This window comes from Otolemur garnettii, unplaced genomic scaffold, assembly GCF_000181295.1.
Source record: "Otolemur garnettii isolate 467f Iridium unplaced genomic scaffold, OtoGar3 scaffold00020, whole genome shotgun sequence".
NCBI lineage: Eukaryota > Metazoa > Chordata > Mammalia > Primates > Galagidae > Otolemur > Otolemur garnettii.
Window position 1 is genome coordinate 14942982 of NW_003852415.1, and position 21441 is coordinate 14964422.

Below are 21441 nucleotides of genomic sequence, written 5' to 3' on the forward strand. Positions count from 1 at the left end.
CCCAGCCCGGCGCTCCGCCCTCCCTCCCCGGGCCGGTTCGGTGGGGTCCTCCCGGGTCACCGCCCGGCTGCGAAGCCGCCCACGCCCCGCGGCCCTTCGGCAACCTGCCTCCCGCTGCTGCAGGGCAGCGCCGTAGGTTCGCCCGCCGTCCACCCAGCCGGGAATGCGGTTGTGTCTGGGCGAATCCACGCCAGGATGTCACTAACCTCGTTCTCTCCACCCCCCAACACCGAGCGCGTATTTTTCTTCCTGCCTCAGAGGGCTCGCTGGCCCAGGCATTGGGTTGGAATAAAACTCGACTTCCTAAGGGTACATTTTCTTATTTGTGTAGATGACCTTAAAGCTGAATTAGAATTTAGATCGTAAAATTGATACAGGGTTCTCCCCCACCCCCCGTTCAAAGCTGGACAGGGGACCCCAGTTTCCCTAGGCTTGGCCAAGTTCACGAAGGGAACACCCTGACCTTTTGCCCTGAGCTGGAGGGACTGCATTCATTCCTTTGTCAATAACACTTATTAAGGTGGAAACCGGTGTTTCTAGTTGCCAAGTCTTGTCCAAATGTAATTCCCAAGACCTAATACCCCTAGATACAGAGCCCACGTAGAGACTCCCCAGTTAGTTCTTTCCCCCTTCCCGAAGCTCTAGTGCTTTTTACTTTTGTATTCCTTTGTCTAATAAAAATCCTATCTTACCATTGACCTATGCTCCCTGGGTTCATTCTTCCAATCCCCAAAACCAAGGACCTACTGAGAAAGAAATTCCGGTATCAAAATGACAGGTGAGCTGATTTCTTAATAAATAGCAACGGTAGCTGGATTTTTTCTTTTCAACTACTGTTTTGGACATCACCTGTAGTTTCTTAATTAAATGAGTTCTTGCAGAAGATGTCTTACATTGTGGTGACTGTGAAATCACATGGCTTAAGTATTGTGAGCCTGCAGAATACTATTATAACAAGTCTTGGGAGCAATCAGTTCCGACGGTGTCATTTTCCCCTGCAAGGTGGTTCCTGAAGTACCCTTTCTCACAAAAATAAGAGCAAGGATTATCAATACCGGCAAATGTAATTTGAAATCTACAATTAAAAAGGCATTTCCTCAGGATTAGAAAGGGGGGAGGGGGTTAGCAAGAGTAATAGCTAGCTACAGGCTTACAAAAAGAAATACTAATTTGACCTTTATTGTCTTAAAAATTTGGTTTTTGTAGGAAATAAGACTTTGGAATCTGACAAAAGCTAAAATAAACTTCATCTTCTTCCTTTCCCAAAGAAGATGATTCCATGCGGTACAGATAATGTTGGACTGGATGTTACCCAGTGTCTACTTCTTCAAATGTACGAATTACCAACTTGAGGGTCAGTCAGGTGGCTCACACCTGTAATCCTAACACTCAGGGAGACCAAGGCTGGAGGATCCCCTGAGCTGAGTTTGAGCCTGAGCAAGAACAAGACACCATCTCTACTAAAAATAGGAAAACATGCCAGGCCTAATGGAGGGGTTTGTAGTTCAGCTACTTTGGAGGCTAAGGCAGGAAAATTGCTTGAGCCCAAGATTTTGAGGTTGCTATGAGCGAGGCTGATGCCAAAGCACTGTAGTCTGGGCAAAAGAGTGAGACTCTGTCTCAAAAAAAAAAAAAAAAAAAAAAACCCCAAATTACCAATTTGAGATGGGATAACTTTTTGACTTGGGTTATGAATTACAATCTTACAATCTCCATGCAGAGAAGAATCTGCAAGAAAGAATTTACATAAATGTCATGAAGGGTAAAATCTGAACAAGTTCAGTTCTGGACAGAATCTGAAAGAGAAAAGGGATTTCTCTTTCAAAGAGCAAAGGAAATTTAGTCTTGGGAAGCAAAGAAAAAGGGAATTTAGGCTTGAGAAGTGGCTCTGAGGCTCTTGTCCCTGAACAAAGGCACATACAATTTCTCTTTGTCACCTGTAGGGCTTTGTTTGTTAATAAGGATAGAGTCTCATTCACCAGTGAGTTCCTTGAAATCCCTTGGTGAAAAAAAGTAAAAAGCTGTTAATCATTCAGATTTAAGCAATGAATTAGAAAAGATGGAAAATTTTGTTGCTATACATTTGTGATACATTAATTACCAGTAACATGTAAGTTTTAGGATACGTAGGCTGTAGAAGAATAAGAAATCTTTTTTTTTTGTTCTATGTTATGAATTTTTCTGCACAATGTATTATGGATCCCATGACATACATTTAAATACTCAAATAACAAATACAAATAATTTATTTTCCATTATCTTATTTTCCGTTTTGATTTTAATGACCCAAGGGTAGAACGTGAAACAAAAACATTCTTAATTAAACTGTCCTCAACTGACAACTCAAGACCAAAAGACAGACCAGAGGAACAAAGGTGGCTAGAATGTAAACCATTCATAAGGGAAGAAAAAACAAACCTCATCAGTTTTGATCCTTACAACTTTATGTACTCTGTTATTATTAATATCACCTCAGAAAACTTAATCAAGCTTTAATTGCTAGATGGAATTCCATCATCTGAATCCTTTGAATAAGGTTCTGAGGAAAAGACCCCCCCCAAATTCTACACATTAACAAGTGGACATTTGTTAGGCCTTTTAAAATATAAGCTACAATCCCCCTCTGGTAATCTACTTCCTGAAATCTGAGTACCTAGTATGGATACATTAGAAGTATTTCTAAAAATTGAAGCAAATAATAAGTTATTTGTTGGCTATAGATCATGTGCTGGGAGCATGCTAGGTACTATTAGGTTTATAAAGGAAATATAAGGAAAAGCATATAAAACATAAAAGCCAAAATTTACACTATTAATTCTAGCTAGTTAATTCAGCTAGTTTATGAATAATAATGAATCTTAGTAAGCAAACCATTAAAATATCTCTATAACTATACCCTTAATCTGCCTGCTTTAGGTACTTAGCACAACGCCTGGCACTACACGCACCATACTTATTTATCATCCATTAAATAGAAAAGAGAAGATTGCGCAGTCACAATAGTATTCATCCTGGCTTTATCTTGAATACTTGAAACCTTTGAAACTTAAATCTTCTGATATCCAGTACTGTATTAGTCAGGACTTCTTTGGCTGTGACAGAAATCCCCACAAATGTCTTAAGATTATAAGGGAATTTTAGTGTCTCATAAAACTCAAAAGTTCTAAAACTGCCATCAGTGTGCTTGGCCTCTAGGGCTCAAGTGATGTCATCAGAACCAGGTCATCAGAATTAACTCAGTTCTAGTCTGGGTAGATTCCATTGCCAAACAAAATAGCTGCTGACCACTCCAGTTCTACCCCCCATCTTCTCAGTAATCCCTGTCGAAGGAGCTTTTCTCAGGGGTTCCCCTGGAAACTACTAGGTTTCAGCTACATCGGCTCTGATTGACTGACTCACATACCACCCTTGGGTCCAGACAGTAGTGCCAGATACCCTAAAAGCACAGGAAGAAAAAGTGGAAGTGAAGTGGATAGTGACTCTCCTAGGGATTCAAGTGGTACTAGAAGAGAAGGATTGGAGAGCTGCCCAGGGCTAACTTGGAAGTTATAGCATCCCCCAATCTCCATTTACCAAACCAAACACACCCACAATCTAAATAAGAAATGTCTAGTAAGTAAATGCAGCTTTAAGACAAGACCCCTTCTAACCAGATTGCCACCCAAAGATCCTCCTCTGAAAAATAAAATCCTGACGCTAGCACCAGATGCCAGGCAGGCAAAAACAACAGATGTTCCCTATCATTAACCATAGTTCCAAATGCCTGTTAGAGTCCACCTAAAGTCTTTAAAAACTAGTATAGTATATAATTCAAATAAAAAAGCCCCAAATCAAATTTATCTTCTCCTACACATCTGCGCATCTTGCCACCTTCTCCTTTTGTGCAACAACATCAGTATTACACCAGTTAGGCAGATTGGAAAGATGCACAGTTGTCTTTGGCTCCATGTTTTTCACCTCCCGTATCTATCTAGTTACCAAGTCCTTTTGACTGTATTTTAGAAATAGCGCCTACACCTCTTTACATCCACAACCTCCCAATTCCCACAGTTCATTTCAAGTTCTAATTACCTTCTCTATAGATTCTGCCACCTGAGTTAGCTGTAAAAAAAAAAAAAATTATGTATCTGATTATACCACTTCCCCTGGTTTGTGAATGTTTTCTATAAGCAATTTATGAATAGGCATCTTGACTTTGAAATGTTCTTATTCTTTCATGCACTAATTTCTCTTCTAGCTACCTGTCACAATGTAATATCAAAAAATGAAGATCAAGATTCATGTATCAAAATATTTGTCACAGCATAATTTGGGATAATAAAAGTATGGTAACCTAAGTGTCCAACTATAGGGAAAGCTGTAAGCAAGCCCATTCAGCCAATGTGACAAAATATCATAAAACCATTAAAAATTAGGTTTTCAGATAAAGTTTGGCAGCACCGGAAATTTCCCATAATAGAATCTAAAAATTTTTTTAAATCAGGATACAACCCATGATTGTATTAATGTACACAGCTATGATTTAATTTTAAAAAATCAGGATACAAAAAAATATATATGTGGCTCCACACCCATAGCTCAGTGGTTATGGCATCACATACACTGGAGCTGGCGGGTTTGAACCCGGCTTAGGCCTGCTAAGCAACAATGACAACTACCACAAAAAATAGCCAGGCATTGTGGCAGGTGCCTATAGTCCCAGCTACTTGGGAGGCTGAGGCTTAAGCCCATAAGTTAGAGGTTGCTTGTGATGCTATGGCATTCTACCAAGGGTGACAGAGTTAGACTTTATCTCCAAAAAAAAAAAAAAAAAAAATATATATATATATAGTATAATATAATGAAGACTGGGCTCAGCGCCTGTGGCTCAACTGGCTAGGGCACCAGCCACGTACACCAAAGGTGGCGAGTTCGAATCCAGCCCAGACGCGCCAAACAACAATGACGGCTGCAACCAAAAAAGCCAGGCGTTGTGGTGGGCACCTGTGGTCCCAGCTACTTGGGAGGTGGAGGCAGGAGACTCGCTTGAGCCCTGGAGTTGGAGGTTGCTGTGAGCTATAATGCCACAGCACACTACCCAGGGGGACAGCTTGAGGCTCTGTCTCAAAAAAAAAAAAAAAAAATATATATATATATATATAATGAAGACTGGAACGAAAAACACATAAATTTTAATAGTTTTATAATATGATAGGTAATTTTAAAAATGTCTTTGTATGTTTTCAAATACCTTAAAAATATACATGTAGGTCAGGTGCTGTGGCTGACACCTGTAATTCCAGCACATTGAGAGGCCAAGGTGAGAGGACTGCTTGATGCCAGGAGTTCAAGACTAGCCTGGGCAACATACATAGCAGGACCCTATCTCTAAAAAATAATAATAATAAATTAGCTGAGCATGGTGGCACACACCTGTAGTTTTAGCTCCTTGGGATGCTGATAAAGAAAGATCCTTTGAGCTCAGGAGTTTAAAGTTACAATATGCTATGGTTGCACCAGTACGCTCCTGCCCAGGCAACAGAAAGAGACCTTGTCTCTTAAAAATAAATATAATAAGAGAATTTTGTTGTTCAGAAATCCTCATAGGAAGACAGTTATGTTTCTCTGGGAAGGGGGTGGAATTTAATGGGTGCTTGGCATAGAAAATCCTAAAAAAGCCAAATGTACGCAAAACTTTTCTGTTTTTCTGAGAAAATAATTGTTGCTCCAAGAAAGTAAAGGAGGAAGAAATTGTTGCTCCAAGAAGACGAAGGGGGAACAAAGAAAGATGGCAGAATTGTAAGTTCTGCTATGTAAACTCTCTCCAAAACCTTTCAAATCTTACATAAAGCTTCTAAACACATGAAATGTTAGGCAGAGTGTTTATTTTGTTACGTTTGTTTTGAAGAGAATCCTAGAGTTGTTTGGGAGGCAGCAGGGGAAGTCTGGGATTCTAAAAGGTAGTGAACTTGGCATTCAAGCCACATTAAACTCTCCAAGTGGTAAGGGAAGTCCCAACTGACATCTCAATTGCACACACCTATTGCATCTACAATTAAGAAAAAATAACAAAAGTAATTTTAAACAAATATTGGGTAGCTTCTAGTTGACTAGCGTGTGAAGGACTACCTTCTCATTGTGACACACAAAGCCTCCAACCTGTTTTAACAGACCCCTCTCCAGGCAGTTCCTCCCGACAAGGCCTGCTGTTCAGCTGTTCTAGGTTTCTAGGTCATTCCTGAAAGGCCTTTCCAGAATTCCATACCCACTCACAGCATCCATGCTGTGACATAGTCTCAACTATCCACTGTTAGCCTAGTAAACTCCTAGTGAATTGTTGAGGCCAAACCCAAACGTACCATCTTTTACGAGTTGAATTATGTCTCCCAGAATTCATAAATTCATGTTAAAATTCTTACCCCCTTTAGAATGTGACTGGAAAACATTTTATTGCAGGTACAATTAGCTAAATTAAGATGAAGTTCATACTGAAGTAGGATAGGACCTTAATTTGATGTGACTAGTATCCATATATAAAGGAGAGATTTGGACACAGATGCCAACATAAGAAGACTGCCACATGAAGATGAAGGCAGAGACCTACAAGCCAAGGAATGCCAAGGATGGACACAACCACCAGGAGTTAGGAGAAAGGCCTTGAGCAGATTATTAATTCATCCCCCTCAGAAGGTACAAACCCTGCCAATACCTCAACCTCAGATTTCACCTCCACAACTGTGAGACAATGATCTTCTGTTGTTTAAGCAGCCCTAAGGATACAAATACACTCCTCTTTCCTGAAATTTGCTGTGACATTCACGTCCACCCTGTCCAGAATTAATTAACTCGCATTGAAGTCCCTCACACATTTTATAAAATCATACATACCCTTATAGTAGCACTTATCATGTTGAAGTTTAGGAAACTATGCTTCTAGAACTGAGGGTCGCGACTCACAGGATCTGTATTAAAGGGCTGCGGCATTAGGAAAGTTGAGAACCACTGTTCTACAAAGTGTGTTCTCAAGAGCATCTGTTCACCTGATTATTCATTTAGAATCTATAGTTCTAAGGGTGGCACCTGTGGCTCAGTGGGTAGGGTGACAGCCCCATATACCCAGGGTGGTGGGTTCAAACCCAGCCCCGGCCAGCTAAAACAAAAATAGCTGGGCATTGTGGCAGGCGCCTATAGTCCCTGCTACTTGGGAGGCTGAGGCAAGAGAATCACTTAGGCCTAGGAGTTGGAGGTTGCTGTGAGCTGTGACACCATGGTATACTACCGAGGGTGACAGAGGGATACTCTGTCTCAGAAAAAAAAAAAAAATTCATAGCTTGTTTACTTAGCCATTACCTTATCCTATATTCTCAAGAAAACTGAGCCTGGCTTAGCACCCGTAGCTCAGTGAGTAGGGCGCCAGCCACATACACTGAAGCTGGTGGGTTTGAGCCCGGCCTGGGCCTACAGAACAACTATGGCAACTGCAACCAAAAAAAAAAAAAAACATAGCTGGGCATTGTGGCAGGCGCCTGTAGTCCCAGCTGCTCATGAGGCTGAGGCAAGAGAATCGCTTGGGCCCAAGAGTTTGAGGTTGCTGTGAGCTGTGACATCACAGAACTCTACCGAGGGCGACATGGTAAGACTGTCTCAAAAAAAAAAAAAAAATAGGACCTGAGGCAGTGATGTTTTAATTGGGAAGGACAAACTCAGAGCATTAAGTCTGAGGTAAAGGAAGTGAGGCAAGAAAAGCTGTGAAGCCACTGGAAGTGATAGGAAGTGATGTTACTGCCCAGCTACCACCTTGTACCAAGCCAGAAGAGACAGAGCAGATCACCAGGCGGGTATGTCTGCTTGGCACACAGGGCCAAATGTCCTCCATGGGCTTTAAAGACAGATATGCTTCGGAGTTAGTCTTGGGAAAGAGGAAGGAGGGGAATTTGTCCAGCTCCCTCTTGTCCCTTCTCTCTCATTGGGAAATTGCTTCCAGAGTCATCATGTAGCTTCTTCTGCAGACCCTGGACCACTGCTTCCCTGAGCGCAGTTCCCACAGGGTAACATGCAAAGAGGGCCAGGTGACACCCATACACATGGTGAGTTGCACTACAGGAGAGAAATCCCAACCAAGGTTAGGGAACCTTAAACTTTTAAGATGGGCTGTAAATTTGTCTGACCTTTGCTGTGCAGGGAGTTGCCATTTTAATTATATGGACAATAAACAAACCTATCCCCTGCAGCAGACGAAGAAATTATCTTTATCTTTCAAGGTTGTTCACTACACAGTCATCCTTGGAAGACACTCTGGAACCAAGACAGCCAGATGTGTAGAAATATGAGATTTATAGAGTATTGTCTCCTAACATAGCTCCCGTGTGCTGCAGATGTTTATTTCCTGACTAAATATTTCTAAATTGTGATCAACATGCAAAATTTATTTTTGCAGCAACTGAGAATATTGTCTTAGGCAGGTAATGGAACATAGTCTACAATAGTACAACTAGCTACCAGTAAGAAGTATATATTGACATTACTCTCATAAACGAAAACATGAGAAATCTTTGCTCAATGAATTAACAGAACTTCAGGGACATAAACAATTCTGCTCAAACAGTGACATAATACAGATGTAACTATAGATGTTTGCAAAGATACTAAAAGACACTAAGTATTACAATAGTGAGTATTCTGTAATTACTGATTTGTTTCAAGTGCTTTTCACAGTTCTAATTCCTGCAAGTACATCCCCAAATACTATACTACTTGAAAGCATGTTACAGAAAGAAAGAGGTGAAGAAACACCACCATAATCATTCCTAAACATAATTTGAGTTCTCACGTGTGAATCATTGGGCTTAGAACTATGGGGGAGTATTCAAGAAGAATGAATACACAATCTGTGTCTTTTTAATATGGAAAAGTTTCAAATTCTTTATCTTCCACCACCTTGACATTTTCAAGAATGCAAATAATTTATTTTGTAAAATGTTCCTCATTTGGGAGTGTCTGATGTCCCATGACTAGATTCAGGGTATACATTTTTGACAGTAATACATGAAGCAATTTGTATCCTTCTGGATTCACCCAGATCTGGAGGCAAATGTTATTTGTTCCACGGTTGGTTATATTAACTTTGATCACTTGGTTAAGGTGGTGCCTGCCAGGTTTCTCCACTATAAAATTAAAATCAATTAATTAGTATCTTGTGGATAATTAATTAACTATTTAATACAGGATTTTTATTTATTAGAATTAGAAAACAAATTGATAATATTTCAGTTTGATCATCTTTTAAGGCAAGATATTCATGAGAAGTGTTTAGGGTATAATAAAAAGGTTATATATGACTGATTTAGAATAGCACTTTGGGCTTGCCGCCTGTAGTTCAGTGGCTAGGGCACCAGCCACATACACTGGAGCTGGCGGGTGGTTCAAATTCAGCCCAGGAGTGCCAAGCAATGACAACTACAATAAAAAAAAAAAAAGCCAGGCAGGCGTTGTGGCACATGCTTGTAGTCCCAGCTACTTGGGAGGCTGAGGCAAGAGAATCGCTAAAGCCCAAGAGTTTGAGGCTGCTGTGATGCCAGGGCACTCTACAGAGGGTGATGTAGTGAAACTCTGTCTTAAAAAAAAAAAGAAAGAATATCATTTTGATCTTTAGTTGAATGACAGAAATGCATGTGATAGTGTTTTTAGTCTGATCATGATGTTCATTAAACTCTATTAAGAATTTTTATGGGCTTGGCGCCTGTGGCTCAAGTGGCTAAGGCGCCAGCCACATACACCTAAGGTGGTGGGTTCGAATCCAGCCTGAACCCAAGAAAAAACAACAATATGGCCTACAAACAAAAAAAAGCCAGATGATGTGGCGGGCACCTGTGGTCCCAGCTACTTGGGAGGCTGAGGCAGGAGACTCGCTTGAGCCCAGGACTTGGAGGTTGCTGTGAGCTGTGAAGCCACAGCACTCTACCCAATGGGATAGCTTGAGGCTCTGTCTCAAAAAAAAAAAAAAGAATTTTTATGAATGCTCAGAATATAAATTTCACTAACAGTAATTAATGTGTTCAATGTACAAATCAACTTGTCTACTATATGTTAAAATTATTTTATGATGAAGCATTTTTGAATATTGAGATTTCTTAAAACACATTCTTACCTTCAAATTGAATTTTACTGCTGAATCTTTTTGTTCTTTTCTATTAATTTTTAAAGATCTGATAATACCCAGGCCTGGAAACAAAAATTTGATTACAGAAAATATCAATGACTTCTAATTTCTATTGATCAATATTCCAAAAAGGTTCACACAGTAACATTGGATCCATTGGATTCTTAGAAGATTGCAAGTGAAATAGGTCCATTTGTTTCCTCAGCAAGTCTGTGAAAAGAATTAAAATTAAACTTCTAATAAATGTGAACAGTTGTTTAGCACATTCGCCTAGAGGCAGAGAAATGGGCAGAGTTTAGAGTGAATAAGTGGAAGGAAGGGGAAAACCCTTCTAGGCCAGGCAAGGTGGCTTAAGCCTGTAATCCTAGCACTATGGCAGGCCCAGGTGAACAGATTACTTGAGCTCAGAAGTTGGAGACCAGCCTGAGCAAGAGTGTAACTCATCTCTACTGAAAATAGAAAAACTGAGGCAGGAGGATCTCTGCCCAGGAGTTCAAGGTTGCTATGAACTTATGATGATGCCATGGCACTCCACCCAGGGCAACAGTGAGACTCCAACTCAACAAAAAAAAAAAAAAGAAGAAGAAGAAGAAGAAGAAGAAAGAAAAGGAATTAGGTTATAAAGTTTGTATGTAAGTAAAGTAGTTATATTACAACATTCCTATACAAATTAAGTAGTAATTTAAGAAAGCAAATATGCAATAGAATTATTTCAAAAAGTTATGGACTATTTCAAAAAGAAACAGTGATTTGGCTAATTAACAATCATTACCAAAACAGGAGTTAAAGAGAACAAAGGATTGAATTACAACATTTTAAGGACATTTATTGCTTCCAGTCTGTTAGACATTAAGTGAACTTGAATTTAGTTCCAACGAATGGGCCTCATAAAAGGAATTATATAATAATTGTGTTTATTGTTATCAGGTGAATAGTAAAGTTTTTTTTAAACAGTTTCACTTTGTCACCCTCTGTAGAGTTCGGTGTTGTCATAGCTCACAGCAACCTCTTGGACTCAAGCAATCCTTTTGCCTCAGCCTCCTGAGTAGCTGAGACTACAAGTGCCTGCCACAAATGCCTGGCTATTTTTTAATTAGAGACGGGGTCTCACTCTTGTTCAGGCTAAAGATTTTTTTTATTTTCAAAAAACATCACACATAGGAACTGGTAATAAACATACATCTGTGCCACATCATTAAAAGTCAGGATTGACTATAATCATTAGATGAGGCTTCTGAAACACAAATGATAAATCAAAAAAGCTCTGGGTTAACTTCAGATTTTTTTGCCACTGTATAAAGAGAATATGTCACCGTTCTCAATCATACAGCCATAAATTGAGAGGTTTGCAGCTTTTGAACACAATGTACCTTTAAGAAAAGCTTAGAAACTGGTTTCTTGTACCCTCAATGAATCCCCAACAATAAAAAAAGAAAAAAAAAAAGAAAAGCTTAGAAAGTATATCACTGAATAATTGGTATTGTCTGATAAGATTTTTGAACAACCATTAATTTTTCCAACACTTATGGCCTCATGTCTTATGAGATAGTGTTTATATCAATAATAAAGAAGTTAAAATAACATATAATAGAGAAGACCTTAACGTACTTAATAGGACCATAAAACATTAATATTAGGAAAATTAGTCTTTTTCTTTGTGTGCTAGTGGGTTAACTTACCATGTCATGGAAAAAAAGTGAGTTTGCTTTGAGTCTTTTCTTAGAAAGCAAGCAATTTACTAACTAGAAGCTTCATTTTTTTTTTTTTTTTTTTTTTCTGTTGTCCTGGGTAGAGTGCTGTAGTATCACTGAAGCTCACAGCAACCTCAAACTCTTGGGCTTAAGCAATGCTCCTGCCTCAGCCTCCTGAGTAGCTGAGTCTAAAGGAACCTACGACTAGGCCCAGCTAGTTTTTCCATGATGCCTGGCTAGTTCTAGTAGAAACAGGGTCTCGCTATGACTCATACTGGTCTTGAATTCTTGGACTCAAGCAATCCATCTACCCTGGCCTCCCAGAGTGCTAGGATTATAGGTGTGAGCCACCATCCCTGGCCTAAGCTTGCTTGCTTCCTTCCTTCCTTCCTTCCTTCCTTTCTTTCTTTCTTTCTTTCCTTCTTATTAAATCATAGCAGTGTACATTAATACTATCATGGAGTACAGTGTACTGTTTCTGTATACAATTTGAAATACTTTCATCCAACTGGTTAACATAGCCTTCGTGTTTTTTTCTTAGTGATTGTGTTAAGACATTTATATTCTACATTTAGAGAGATTCACATGTACCCTTATAGGATGAACCATAGGCGTGATCCCACCAATCCTTCTCCCTCTCCCTCCCCTCCCCCTCCCCTCCCTCTCCCTACTAAGCTTCCATTCTTAAAGGCAAGAACTCATATGTCTAATCTTATTTTTTCCCCTAAATATGAATGTATATGCCTTCTCAACCCTATAAACCATGTATTATGACTGAATAGTCATTCATTCAACAATACATGTAATTGATACCATGTATCAGGCTCTGCTTAAGTGCTGGGCACCTTCGGTAAACAAAACAAAGTCAAGTCCCTGATTTTACGGAGCTTACATTCCAATGGGGGAAAACATAACATATAAACGTATGTATCAGTAAAGAAAAATAAAAGATAAGGAATATTAGGATGCTAGTGATGGAGAAAAAAATGAGTATGAAGATATTAGCACTTGTCAGCTTTGCTATAGTAAATGCTCTAAACATCTCAGTTGCTTACAACAGCCAACATTTCTTTCCTCTTCACGTTACGTGCTGGTGGCTGTGTATTCATTGCTAGACGAATCTCTACTAAATTCACACAGGTAGCACTCTACTAGCAAAGAGAGGGCCAAAGCCAGGGGTTATGGAAGAAAAGGGATAAAGACGCAGAAGTACTTGAGATAACAGTTTTCTGTTTGGTTTTATCAGGAAGTATAGACGTTAAATATTCTATACTTCTGAGTGTTAATATTTATCAGAATGCTTAATAGTTGGATCTTTAAACATCAAGTGATCCATAACCTGTATTAAGTATATTATTAGAAAGAAAGCCATTTATTCAACTAATATTTTTTTGAGCACATATTAGGCACCAAACAACATTCAAGGCACTGGAGATTCATCAAAGTCTCTATTCTTTGTCCTTACATTCTGGAGAAGAGGAAGTTGGGGGGAGAAATGGACAATAACATAGACAGTCATCCCTTGGTATCTGTGAGGGATTGCTTCCAACTCCCAAACTCCCACCAAACTCCATGAATGCTCAAGACACTTATATAAAACAATGTGATATTTGCATATAAACTAGAGCCATACTCCGGTATATTTTACAGTTTTTTTTTTTTTTTTTTTTTTGGCGGGGCCTGGATTTGAACCCTGTACCTCTGGCATATGGGGCCCTACTCCTTTAAGCCACAGGCGCCGCCCAACTCCTGTATATTTTAAATCATCTCTGGATTAACTATATATAGTAATACCTAATTCAGGTTATATAGTTATACTTTGGGGGAACAATGACAAGAAAAAGTCTGTACACGTTCAGTACAGACGCAGTCATCCAAGGTTTTTTCAGCTATTTTTGATCCAAGGTTGGTCTAATCCATGGGTGCAGAAATCAGATACAGAGGGCCATCTGTACAATCATACTTCTAAAGTATGTTGGCTCTTCATAAAGCCAGAGCCTGACAGTAAAGGAGCAAATGAGATTTTCATTCAGAAACTGTTCAAGAGGGGAAAAGAGACCTCAGTATAGAACTGAGCTCAACTCCAAATATGGTAAGAACAAATGGGAATTTCCAGTCAAAGAACATATTTCAGGGGCTCAGGGGCTGGTGAGTGGATAGAAAATCCTTCAGAGAAGAGACATCAAACTGAGTTAACAGGCCAGGGTGATCAGACATCACCTGGGAGTGATGGGCCATGAGGGATTCTCTCTGACTTAGGATTCTTGTTGAAACTAGACTCTACAAGAATGGACAGAGAAGCCCAAGGTTGAGGTCAAGTCCAGAAAGGGGCTCAGAGGTGCCTGATTAAAGCTCAGTCAAGGACAGCATCCTTGACAGTGAGGGATAGTAGGTCATTTGATGAAAAAAAGTAGGTTTGAAACAAGATGGGGATGGTTTGGAGGGAAGACATCTTTGCAGAAGTGACATTTCAGTGAAGATCTTTGTGAAGTGATAAAGTGAGGCAGGTGGATACCTGGGGAAAGAGTATGGCTGCCAGCAAAGAGCAATTATAAAATGCCCTGCTAAGTCCTATCAAGATCCAGCAAGCAAGCCAGTGGCACTTCAGTGGAATGAGCAAGTTTGAAAGAGTGAGGAATGTTCAGAGAAGTAGCCTGTAGCTAAAACTGTAGGACCTTTAGGTCTTGGTAGGGAGTTTGATGGTGATGGTAAAACATTCTGGAGCTTAAATTTTGTTAAGAGTGATACTCTAGCCAAATCAAAGGCATTTTCTCACACGTTGCCCTTCTCTCATTCGAGTCATTGTAGCAGATCAGAATAGAAGGCAGGGATGTAAAAATATATTGTATATTGTGTTTTTAAAATTGGTAGTTTTATATTACATTTTAAACATTTATACCAGGATTCCCTCTATACAAATGCCATATGATAGGTAGATTTGTGTTTGACCGAAATGTCATTGTTTCAGCTAAAAAACAAAAACAAAAACAAAAAACGCAGTAGGCTTTCTTTTTAAAAAATATTTTAAAAGAATCTGTCTTAGTTCCTTGCCACTGAATAGAAATAAGGCATTCTTTCATACCTTCAGTCATATCAGGATAATATAGAGCTAGAGGTGGCTTCTTGTGAACTGGCAGACAAGGAGGGAGAGTTGACTTGAGTGGAAATGGAGAGAAATGAAGAAATACAGACTGGGGGAGGCAAAGAAAGACAAGAGAGGAAAGATAGGATGGCATTGGGAGGACTGATGTCGCTGATGACAACTTAGCAACTGACATCCAGTCCTCAGGAGAGAGAGCCTCACCACTCAAAGCATCTACCAAAACCAAAGCAGAAGGAGCTGCAGGACCACACTGAGCATATATATGCCTGTCCCAACTCCCTAAGGGCCTCAAAGAAAGAGACGGATGCTTTTTAAAACAGCTGCCTTGCTGATCTGCAGCCTCTAGCACTGGGAAATAAGAACCATCCAGATATTCTCCTCGGTCAGGAGCTTGTGCAAGGGTCTTTTGTAATGAAGATTTTAACTTTAATCCCTTGCTTCTGTGCCCTCCTCGGGAGACCACCTGAACAAAGTGTTTCCAGTTTTTGCCCCTAACCTTACAGCTTCCAGTTTTAACCTAACAATTTCCAGTGAAATCACAGGCACATAACACATTGACATACAGATAGACTTACTCCTGACTATGATTACTCCCCCCCCACCCCCGCCCCGGCCAAAAAAAACTTACTAACTGTACAGTTTCACTTTTTTTCTTCTCATGGGGGCTTTCTCACCCACTTAGTTCCACTTTCCCATGGAACCAGAAGGGGAATGATAGGGAAAAAGATTCCCTCACCTGGTTGGACTCACTTTTCTGTAATCAAAGTCCCTGCTCGCAACTGGAGGTGAGGAGGCAGAGTTGACCTGAGTGGAAATGGTGGGAAAGGAAGACAATAAAACCGTGAAAGACAGGAGACAAAAGATAGGATGGCCTGGGGAGGACTGACCCAGGTGATAACGGCAGCCAGCCCTTGAATTGTACAAACAGCTTTATTTATACAGTATCTTAACAAGGTTACATAAATCTTAGCACATGAGGTAGAGATCAACCTTAAAGAAGAAAAACTTGGGTGGCACTTGTGGCTCAAAGGAGTAGGGCACCAGCCCCATATACTGGAGGTGGCCGGTTGAAACCCAGCCCTGGCCAAAAACTGCAAAAAAAAAAAAAAGAGGAAAAACTGTGCTTGCTGATAATAAGGGAAGTGTGCATGGGCTACGTGACTCCTGGCAGGTGGAAAGAATGTTGTTAAAGGAGAAGTGGTTGGGGGTCCCTGAGCATTTCCCAGACTGTGGGGCCCTGCTGCCCACAGCCTGTTCCCCACAGTGGCTGTCACATCAATAGAGCTTATACCCACAGAGTTCTAAGCTTACTTAAATTGTTGAAAATTAATTTATTTTCGGTCTTCAGAATCTGATTTTCAGAGTACAGGAAGCTTGATTGAAAAAGCACTTGAGTGTAATCAGCTCTCTTTATGTACTTAGTTTAGAACTAGTCTGTTGTATATGATATGAATCAGAAGAACTTGATAAACATTCCTGACAAAACCTGGATAGATCACCTTAGTGAACGTGTAATTGCCTCTGAAATTCAGACTGAAATAGCCAAATTTAGAATCAAAGGGCATGTTTAATAATTGAATTTTCATTTTCTTAAGACTTTTGCCAAAATAGTGGTTGATAAATTCACTGGAGAGCCATAAGAGAAAAATGGATCTTGGCAATTGGCCAGTAATTTGAGATTAATGTAATGTAGCTTATGAACAAAAATTGAGAAGTATTTTATTTATTTTCAGAGAAGTCACTAGTTTTACAGGGCTTTTTGATTAGGAGATTATTATAGACGTAATAGAGTTTTAAGAGAGTATTTCTCACCAGATAAAGAAAAAATTTTTACAGCTTTTCAGAGTCTTAAAATAAAAAATAAAATTTTAAATTTTTGTGTATTTGAAATACCAGTAATATTGGATTATGACTACAGCATAAACCAGGTTTTCTATTACTGAAGACTTACCTATGTTTAAGACTTGAGAAAAATGTGAAGATTTATAAACAGAGTTACATAAATTAAGACTATATTATATGACAAAAAAATTGGCCCTGAACAGACAGGCAGAAATAATATCCAGTATGTTCTAGAATTAGCGTATGAGGTAGCATTTCAAATTACTGAATCAAAGTGTCCAATAAACTAAAGGATAGAAAATAAATATTTTTAAAAAGATTTCCTACATAACAAAGTTCTCTGGATAGATGATCATCTGTAAGTGGAAAATCATAATTTTGGCTCTGCTTTTCCAATAGCCAAAAGCTCTTATTCTGTCCATCATACTGTACTGACTAGAATGTTCCAAACAATATTAAGTAATAGTAGTGCCAGCATGTCCTCTTCCAGATATCTTCTAAGGGTGCATTGTTGAGGATGATGTTGACTATGGTCTAAGATAGGTATATCTCCACTCGGTAAAGAAATATTCCTACATACCTAGTTTATCAATGGGTGTAATTTCCTCTCCCATCCATAAGAAGAGAGAGACTTTGTATGCTCTGCTCATTACTATATCCCTAGTCTCCAGAAGTTGCTGGACAGAGGTAGGCAGTCATAAATGCTTGTTGAATGAACAGTAAATTAAGAGGACTGTATCAAGGAGATGTGAAGTATTAAAGAAATTATCTATAAAGTTTATTGGGGATCTTAAGAAAAATTATCCAGCAATATTGGAATTATATATATAGAAAAAATTATATTAGAAAAACATATATCTACTAGCTTAAAATAAATGGAATTTCTAATAATTTGTATAATATTTAAATCACATTTTAAAATGTACAAAGGTCTCCTTTTATTATAAAACTCCCAAACCAGTCAACTGATTTCTACCCCTTTTAAATAAAAAAGAATTTCAAGTTATTTTAGGTAAACCAAGCTTACAAAGACTAGTATACAAAGGCTTTTGCATTTTAATGAAAAATATTATGCAGTACCATGTTTTCAAATGGTTAAAAATTAGTTTCCTAATCATTTAAGTAGACGTCAATGGGCATATTTACTTATTATATGATCTTTTAAACATATAACTATTTATTTTGCATTTACTATAAAATTATAGTATTTATTGAACTTCATTCAGCTATTTATTCAGCAAATATCCATGAAATGTTTATTGCCATGTACCATGTTCTAGAAGGATACAGATATTACAATGCAGCCTGTAAGTTTTATAATAGGAGTATTAATAGTACCTTGCAGACAGACCCTTGGAGCAAGGTTCACAGTAGAGTTCAAATCTGCAACTACATCAGAAAACTGTCAGGACTGTCAGAAAAAAGGCCTGGGGGAAGGAATAAAGGACATAGCCAGTACTAGATAGCATATGGAAAGGCACTGAGTTCTGAAAGTATGTGAAGTGTAGTGGGAATAGAGAGAAATTAACTGCGGTTAGAGTTATCTCGTACATTTGAAAAATACAAGTTGTACATTGGTTGAGGGTGCAGGATTTTGACTCGACCTGAGTTCTTTTTTTTTTTTTTTAAGACCGAGTTTCACTCAATTGCCCTTGGTAGAGTGCTGTGGCATCACAGCTCACAGAAACCTCAAATTCTTTGGGCTCAAGCAATCCTCTTGCATCAGTCTCCCTGGTAGCTGGGACTACAGGCTCCCACCATGATGCCTGGCTGTTTTCGACGCCTGGCTGTTTTTAGAGATGGGGGTCTTGCTCTTGCTTAGGCTGGTCTTGAACTCCTGAGCTCAAGTGATGCACCTAGCTTGGTTCCCAGAGTGCTAAGATTACAGGCCATTGCTCTTGGCCTTTGACCTGAGTTCTAATTCTGATTCTGCCGCTGACAAGTTGGATGACTCTGAGCAAGAACTAAACCTAAATCTCAGTCATTTTGTCTGTAAAATGGTGATCATAATAGCTTGCAAGGTTAGTAGGAAGATTTAAGATCATGCATGGAATCGAGTATTACCTCTAACCTACATAGAGTAAGAGCTCAGTAAGTGGTAGCCCTTTATATTTTGTTATGTAAATATATCTGTTAGTGACTACTCCATTTAAGTAATATTGAATAGCATTTGCCATATCTTTCTGAGAAATTTTCATTTTGTGACTTTTTTTATTTTAATTTTTAATAAGAAACTTTTCTTTTTGGAGACAAAGGACTCATGATGTTGTTGAGGCTGGCCTTAAACTCCTGGGCTCAAGCAGTTATCCAGTCTCAACCCCCTGAATAGCTGGGACTACAAGCATGTGCTGCCCACTAAACTTGGGAATTCAACAGCTTTTAAAATCCCAAGCTAATGCTAACTGCCAACCTAGATAACAGAGGCTCTCGAAAAGAAAATGATATGGTTTTGCATGGGAATACAAAAGGAAGACAATAGTTTTTAAAGGATAATGAAGAGGATTACATAATTGTTTGGAAATGATTATCCTTGACTACAAGAATCAGAGGCAAGTGTGGACTGGCAGTTCCAGGACAGAGGTATTTTTTGTGTGAAGCTGAGATGGTTTTTGTGCAAGGCTGTGGTATTTGTAGTCTTTTGTGATAGTTTTTATTGTCAGGCATTTATGCATGAGAACCCTCTTTTCACAACTTTCCCTGGATCAATTTGTCTGGATGTTTTTTTTTTGTTTTGTTTTTTTTTTTGAGACAGAGCCTCAAGCTGTCCCCCTGGGTAGAGTGCTGTGGCATCACAACTCACAGCAACCTCCAACTCCTGGGCTCAAGTGAGTCTCCTGCCTCCGCCTCCCAAGTAGCTGGGACCACAGGCGCCTGCCACAACGCCCGGTTATTTTTTGGTTGCAGCCGTCATTGTTGTTTTTTGGCGGGTCTGGGCTGGGGATTCGAACCCGCCACCTTAGGTGTACGAGGCTGGCGCCTTAGCCAGTTAAGCTATAGGCGCCGAGCCTGTCTGGATGTTTTGTTTGTTTGTTTGTTTGTTTGTTTTTTAACACAAGAGACTCCATTTTGATTCTGACAATTTTCCCATAATAATGAATTTACCTTTTCATACAGAGTCCAAGAATATAAAAGTATCACTTCTGGCCAGACACAGTGGCTCATGCCTGTAATCCTAGCACTTTGGGAAGCCAAGGCAGGTGGATCACTTGTGCTCATGAGTTTGAGACCAGCCTGAGCAAGAGTGAGACCCCATCTCTACTAAAAAAATGAAAAACTGAGGCAAGAGGATCACTTAAGCCCAAGAATTTGAGGTTGCTGTATGATGCCACTGAACTCTACCAAGGGTGACAAAGTGAGACTCTGTCTAAAAACAAAGGTATCACTTCTTTCTGAGCAAAACAATGGTAAACACGTACTCTCAGACCATACCCATTTCAGGGAAAAATTTCTACCCCAGAATCAGTGGCTTATGCAACTGCTAGTTATAGAATTTGATATAATTATTTTAAAAAGTCTTATGGAACATCTACTATATGGCAAAGTGGCTATAAAGTAGAAAACCTTCCATTAATTCAAACATATTCATGTGACTTCGCAAGTATTTGAAAGCATTTACCTGAATAACTGTCCCTCAAAAGAATAAGCTGCATTCGCATGTCTCTTTCTTTAGATCTGTTCCTTGTCTCCATCTGTTCCACTGAAGTTTCTGTGCCTATTTACTCTTCACATCCTAAAATTGCTCTGACAAATATTGTAAATAATGGCCCATGGCCAAATCTAGTGATTTTTTAAATTAGTAGTTTCTGTCACTTCTCAGAATTTAACATGGTTGACTTGCCTGTACTTGTTGAAATTTTCCCTTTCACCCAATGATGCTACACTCACCTGATGGTCTTCTTACATCTCTGACTGTATCTTCTCAGTATATTTTGTCTTCTTTTCATTATCTGCCCCTTAATGTTGGGAATCTGCAGGCTTCTGTCTTTGGCTCACTTTGCCTGGGCTGAGCTCATCCTCTTCATGAGCAGATATGTAATAAGATGAGTCTCAAATTTTATCTCCTTCTCTGACCTCTGTTCATTGTTGCTGATGTCTACCTACCTCCAGGTTACCAATAGAATATCTCCATCTGGCCACCTCAGAGACACTTAATGCCATTATGCCTCAAACTTAATCTCTTTTTTTCCTCAATTCATTCCGATCTTGGGGACTGACTCCTCTATCCACAATTTGCAACCTATCTTAGCTTCCTCTCTGTTCTTGGCCAAATGCCCTCCAAACTTCCAACCAGTGTCCAAGTCTTATTGAGTCTATGTCTTTAACATTTTTTGATCTTTTCTGTCCATCCTTCTTACTCCCAGCAACGCACACCTTGACTATCACAATAGTATCCTAACTGGTCTCCCCGCCTTCATTCTTAGTTAAGTTGATAGAACTTCTCTGCTGGCTTTTCATAGAATATGTGCTAAAATCCAAACCTTACTGAGTGGTCCTACTCCTAATGATCTGGCTTTAGCCATCTTTGTGTCTTCTTTCTTTCCATACTTTCTTTCCTGGTCACATAATTTCATGTTGTGAAGCTTTTCCTCATCTGCAGGCTGCAGAGACTTTTATAATCCCCTGTGCAAGGGTAGATTCACTCAGTCCTGTGCCTTCATTAGTACCCA